The sequence below is a fragment of the Aegilops tauschii genome, chromosome 5, assembly GCF_002575655.3.
Source record: "Aegilops tauschii subsp. strangulata cultivar AL8/78 chromosome 5, Aet v6.0, whole genome shotgun sequence".
Taxonomy (NCBI): domain Eukaryota; kingdom Viridiplantae; phylum Streptophyta; class Magnoliopsida; order Poales; family Poaceae; genus Aegilops; species Aegilops tauschii.
In genome coordinates, this window is record NC_053039.3 from 163,012,260 (window position 1) to 163,019,024 (window position 6,765).

General features: G+C 46.6%; 1 long non-coding RNA gene across 1 annotated transcript; it reads right to left on the minus strand.

The window, feature by feature from the left end:
- Window positions 1-2,015: 2,015 nt before the first annotated feature.
- Window positions 2,016-4,315, minus strand: LOC120964445 (uncharacterized). Its single transcript, XR_005756794.3, has 2 exons — window positions 2,787-4,315; window positions 2,016-2,704 (listed from the first exon to the last, which is right to left on the minus strand). It is a non-coding gene; the product is annotated as an uncharacterized lncRNA (long non-coding RNA).
- Between the last annotated feature and the right edge of the window lie 2,450 nt (window positions 4,316-6,765).

The following is a 6,765-nucleotide window of genomic DNA, read 5'->3' on the forward strand; positions in this document are numbered from 1 at the left end:
CATCCTCGAAAGATGAGCCGGCCCTTGACGGCTACATGGCATTTCTTTTCCTAAGCATATATTTGAAGAACCTCCTTATCATTCACATGATAACCCAGCCCTTGGGGGCTACATTGCAAAAATTGCAGATTTATATCTACGTCCTAAACATACTCAAGCTTTCCTATGATCAAGACTTGGGGGGCTATATATATAGCCGGTCTATTCTGCTAATATTAGCAGAATAACTATTCTGATAACACTTCCGCACTGCATGCTCAACGCAAGTGCACGTCACTGTTTAAACCAAGTATGCTGCAGTACTCAGGCGAGCGAACTTCGCGTCGGAAAAAACTGCACGCTTGTGTTTTTTTGGTACCTTTTTTGCGCTAGTTTTTTAACTGTTTGTCAAACGAGGCTTGTAATATACCGTTGAAAAGCTCTGGATTAGGCGCAACTTCGCCATGTTGAACACTTTTCAAGATTCTTCGCGGCTTAAGAGCAGTTTTGAAAATGGTGTGACCCATGTCGAGTGGCAGCGAGCGTTTTTTCGCAATTTCTTCTAAACCGCTTGTCGGAATGAAGCAAATAATACACCGTTGGATAGATATCATCGAGGCGCATCTTTTTCGTATCTAAATGTTTCTCTAATTCGTTACGGTTTAAGAGCAGTTTCAAATTTACTAAATCGCGGAATTTTGTTTTTCAATTTTTTTTCAAATTTTCGGTACTGTTCTCGCTCCAGGTTTTTAACCATTTGTCGAAACGAGGCGTGCGATACACCGTTAGAAAGCTACGGACGAGGCGCAACTTTCATATGTTGATATGTTTTTGAGATTCCTTATGATTTTTAGTTAATTTTGAAAATCGTGCGGCTGACGACGAGACGCAGCGGCTGTTTTCGCGAAATTTTTCTGAACCGCTGGTCGAAATGATTCAAATCTTACGCCGTTGGAAAGTTATCGACGAGACGCAACTTTTTCATGTAGAACACTCTCTCTAATTCCTTACGGTTTAAGAGCGGTTTTGATTTTACCGAAAAGCGGACACTGTTTTTCGCGAGACCAAAATTGTTGTGTGTACTTCATCGGACAGAAGAATGCACCGCTCCAAACGGAAACCGCACTGCAGCAGACAGTCAAGTAAACTTCATAATTTCTTTTTGTCGGACATAAACTTTCTCGCACAAGTTTTTGTTGTCTTTTTTTCAACTTTTTTTTCGAACGAGAGTGGACCACAACACTTCCGAAAGTGAACCGTAACACTACCCAAAGTGAACCTCATGAGTTCTTGTTGTCTTTTTTTCATACTTATTAATTTTTTTACGCGCGTTGACCAAGCGAGTGGACCTTTCATCGGACAGAAGAACGCACGGCTTCAAACGAAAAACCGCACTGCAGCAGACAGTTAAGTGAACTTCATGATTTCTTTTTGTCGGACATAAACTTTCTCGCACAAGTATTTGTTGTCTTTTTTTCAACTTTTTTTCGAACGAGAGTGGACCACAACACTTCCAAAAGTGAACCGTAACACTACCCAAAGTGAACCTCATGAGTTCTTGTTGTCTTTTTCATACTTATTAATTTTTTACCCGCGTTGACCAAGCGAGTGGACCTTTCATCAGACAGAAGAACGCAGTGCTTCGGACAGAAAACCGCACTGCATTAGAAGGGGCAAAAGAACTTCATGTTTCTTTTTATTTTTTTCTAACTTTTATGAATGAGAGTGACCGTAGAGACGAGACCAAATGAACCACATCAAGGGGGATGTGGGTAAAGTGAACGGCGACACGAGTCTAAGTGGACCGCATGACTTTGTTGTCTTTTCTCCAACTTCTTTTTTCAAGCTTACATGGACCACATGATTAAGATTAGTGAACCGCATGGTTGAGGCCAGAGACTGCTTTTTCCCCATCGGTAAAATGAACCACATCGCATAAACTAGTGAACTACATTTAAAAGGAAAGAACGTATTTGTTCTGAACCAGATGAAAGTAGTGTACTGCATGTTTCTACAATTTTCTTTACACAGCGACATACCACAAGCATCATTTACAAATGAACATGTTTTTACATAATAAGTGAACCACGTGTGTTCTTTATTTTGTAATGTAACATCAGGTCTCAACATTTTTATAGGAAAAGAGCCCCCAAAAATGCAATTACGAACCGAGCAAACTGCATCACCTTTTTTTGCGTGCCACAACCAAGAACAAAGAGGACTTCAAAAAAGTGAAATAATTTTCTTCTACACATTGAGAGAACTATAAATGGCGCAAAAACAAATTTCAAGGCTCTGCGTAGTGGTTGACTGCACCACGACACGCTGGGGTTCGTACTACGAGATGCAAAGTGTACTGCCTACTCCACTATAGAGACGTGAGGGGGGTGCTCGTTGAAGACCAAGCCGTTGCTGAAGTTGTTGCTGGGTGTCCCACGATCTGCATATACATGTGCAAAGAACCGCATCTTACGCTGGCGAAGCTGCACCTCCGCGCTCGCCGAACTGCTCCCAAGCAAAATTTGAGAAAGCAATAACAATATCCTGAACTTTAACTATGCCGTAGCCACACCACAGCTTCCTGTTGTTGGGGAAGAAGAGAACCACCGCACGCATCTTAGCCGGTGTCGCGCCACACCCTGGTTCCCGGCGCGGCAGAACCCGTCCTCACCTCACACAGAGCAGCAGGAGAAAGCACGGCCAGCGCCATGGATCTGATAGTGAACTGCAAAATGAAATTCAACGAGCTGCAAATAAATATCAAAACGAGCTTCAAAAAGAGCAGCAAAAACAAGTATTTTCTGAACTGCACAGGGCGGCCGTTGATCTTCAGCTCCAGCTCAGCGGATTGCTTGATACAGAGGGTAGCGACAGACTGCAAGAACGGCGTTTGGGGACTGCATGCGGAGGAGCGACGCTCCTGTTGAATCGGGTGACGGCCCGTCGTCGGGGCAGCACACGGGAGCATGGGGGCACGCCATTGGGGCGTGGACTGCGCGTGCAGTGTGGCCACGACACAGAGTCAGAGAAGGGCCGAGGGGAAGGCCGGATCTGTTCTTGAAGGAGGTTAGGGAGTCCGCCGCCGCGCTCCTCACGCACTGGGCACTCGCAAGGCGCAAAGAGGATGGCCGGTTCGTTGGCAAGGCATGGGGGGAGCAGTGGGCTCACAGCACAAAAGTGTACTGCACGGGGAGTCAGACGATGGCCACGTGTGCCTGCTGTGTGGACTGCTCCAGCGGAGCGACAAAACTCCCGGAGAGGAAGACCCAACTGACCTGCATTAGGGAGCAGCCTGGACTGCTTGCTGTCAGTGGAGAATCATAGGGAGAGGAGCAGAGGAGGGGGAGGAAAGGAGGAGGCCAAGGCGTCCCCTCGATCGAGGCAACAGGGAGTCGGGGAGCCTGGAGCTGCAATCCCGTCATCCACGAACTGCACGGACTCGCCGGCCGAATTGCACAGGCCAAAGTAGTGAGATGGAAGGGAGCCTGGACGCGTCGGATTTGGCCGAGAGGTGGAAGCAGCAGTCGTCCATGGATAGATTCAAGATGTCGCTGTTCGTACTGCGGAGGCCAAGAGGGAGGCAGAGGAGAATCCCATGGAGGGCATCGACATGCACCGGCAAGAGGGAGGATCGATCCAGTGGAGGCAGGAGTCTGGGGGTGCGTGAGGAGAACTGCATTGGCGTCGTTGTCGTGAGGGGCAGATCCCCATTGTGTGGCCGAGCAGCGGAAGCTGCAGCTCTAGAGACGAAGTGGCGGCGCGCGGAAGAACGGATCCAGTCGCCATGGAAGCAGATCTTGGCTGGGGACGGGAGGCAAAGGAGCGGCAGTTGCGCCTAGTGCGGCGGTGAATGTTAGGTACGCATGGGGCGGCGCAAGGACAGAAGCACGGGAGTTGAGGAGGTCCCTCCCCGTGTGGCCCATGGCCGGGTGCGCGGCGGCGCCGGCGGTGGATGACGCCGGATGCTGGCGCGGCGGCACCGGCGGTCGAGGAAGCCGGATGCGGGTGGGACGGCACCGGCGGTGGATGAAGCCGGATGAGGGTGGGGCGGCGCCGTCGAGGGAAGAAGCTGGGTGGGGTGGGGCGGCACCGACGAGGGAAGAAGCTGGTGGGGTGGGGGCGGCGTCGGTTGCGCTGGCTAGAACCGGAGGGAGGTGGCAGGGCTTGGTGGGGCGCCGGGGGGTTGGCGGGGCGTGCTGTGTCCGGACGGGGCGGCGGGATGCGCAACCTCTCAGGGCTCGCCGAGGTGGGGTGGGGCGCGGCGGCACCGGCCAAGATAGAGGCGAGAGGTTTGGCGTGGGGAGGGGAAGAAGGTAGGTAGGAGTGGGGGGAGTGCGGGGTGGATGTGCGGTTTTCCTTTTTTTTTAGTTCGTGCGTTCGGTTAGGGTGTTAGCAGAATAAGAAAGTGTTAGCATAATAAGAATCTTAAGGGGTATTATTAGACCCACCCTTTTTATATGCGGTTTTCCTTTTTATATATACTGCACGCTCAATGTGAGGGCACTGCACTTTCTGTAGCAAAGGTACTACAATACATATAGTAGTGAACTTCGCGTCGGAAAAAACTGCACGCAGTGTTTTTTGGTATCTTTTTCGCTCTAGTTTTTTAACCGTTTGGCGGAACAAGGCGTGTAATATACCGTTGAAAAGCTATGGATTAGGCGCTACTTCATCATGTTGAACAATTTTTGAGATTCCACACGGTTTGAGAGCTGTTTTGAAAATAGAGCGGCCCAAGACAAGTGGCAGCGACCATTTTTCGCATTTTATTTCTAAACCGCTCATCGGAATGAAGCAAATGATACACCGTTAGAAACATATCATCAAGGCGCATCTTTTTCATATCTATTATTTTCTCTAATTCGTTACGGTTTAAGAGCAGTTTTAAATTTACTAAATTGCGGAATTCGGTTTTTTGAAATTTTTGCAATTTTTTATACTGTTTTAACTCCAGTTTTTGAAATGTTTGTCGAAACGAGGCGTGTGATACGCCATTGGAAAGCTACAGACAAGGCGCACCTTTCACATGTAGAAATGTTTTTGAGATTCCTTACGGTTTTTGGTTAATTTCGAAAATCGTACGCCGGACGATGAGTGACAGCGGCCTTTTTTTCTTGAAATTTTTACAAACCGCTTGTCGAAATGATTCAAATGATACACCGTCGAATAGATATTGATAAGGCGCAACTTTTTCATGTTGAACACTCTCTCTAATTCTTTACGGTTTAAGAGTTGTTTCGATTTTACCAAAATGCGGACACTCTGTTTTTCGCGACACCAAAATCGACATGTGTACTGCATCAGACGTGCAAGCGAACTTCATTTTTATTTTGTTGTCAAATGTAAATTTTCCACGCGGTCAAGTAAACTACATGATTTTCTTTTTGATTTGTTCCTAACTTTTTTATGAACGAGAGTGGACCACAGAGACGAGGGCAAGTGAACCGCAACAATATCAAAAGTGTACCGCATTACTCTTTTTGGCATTTCCTTAAGATTTTCATTTGCACTTCACACTTGGGGGGTAAGTGAACTGCAACACATCCGAAATTGAACAACAACACTCTTGATGAATTGATGAATTGAACTGCATTATATTAGAAAGAAAATCACACTGCTCTCAGACGAAAACCGTACTACATGAAATGACAAGGGAACTACATGATTTCTCTTTGCCCTTTTTCTATCTTTTTTCTATGATCGAGAGTGGACCGCATAGACGAAGCTAAGTGAACCACATGAATTTACAAAGTGCACCGCCAAGGTTTTCCCAATTTACTTCATCATTTTTTTAACAAATTATAAACTATGTCCACAAAAAATTGAAAAAGAAATCCTTCAAAATATTGAAAAGTGAACTCGTCTGCACAATTTTCTAGAAAATGAACTCCTCTTTACTATGCATTGTACTGCAACTTTTTTACAAAGTGAACTCCTCTGTACTATGCATTGTATTGCAAATCTAAACATATAATTTTTTTATAAACTGCACTGGGAGAGCCCCAATGGATCTCCATGACACACACTACAACAGCAGTATTGAGCCTCTCAAAACACAAATACACATACGAACTGCACAAGGAAATTATCAGCACCGCGCTTGGAAACCGTAAGCCGACAACAACCAGTTACATTGCCACGCACTCCGATGAACACCCAAGTGACTTTTTTGCGAAATAAACTCCTCTATACTATGCACTGCAAATCAAGAAGACAATTTTTTATGAACTTTACTAGGGAAGTCCCAATCTAACTCCACGACCCACAATACAAGACATCAATCAAACTTTGAATGAACTACACGCAGGAGAGCGAGTCCACCAAGAGAGAGCAAATTCCGTCTTGTGTTTATTTTTTTTATAATTGGGTTCTCCTCCATTTTTCTGCATTAGAGAACATAGTGGACTGATCTGTGAAGAAAAAAGTGGGTTGCAATACTTGGTCGTTGGAGAGGACGCGATCGAACGGGATCCATGGAGTGGCGCAGGGACAAGGTCGAGATGGCCATGGTGCCACCTGCAGGGCACAAGCACGATGTGAGGGAGAGGTGAGGAAGTACAGGATTGCACACTTGTGGCCCAACATAGCACACAGATCAGATAACACAACAAAAGAACTAAAAAATAACATGTTTTTAGGGGCTAGCGAAGTGAACGCTGATAGCTGCCGAAACACACGCATGCCACCGACAAGCTGCAATTGCTATTTTTGCGAACCACATTGCTCGCCCACCATCAACCAAATGGGAATTGCACGCTCCAGATGCCTGCATGAATGCACGCAAAG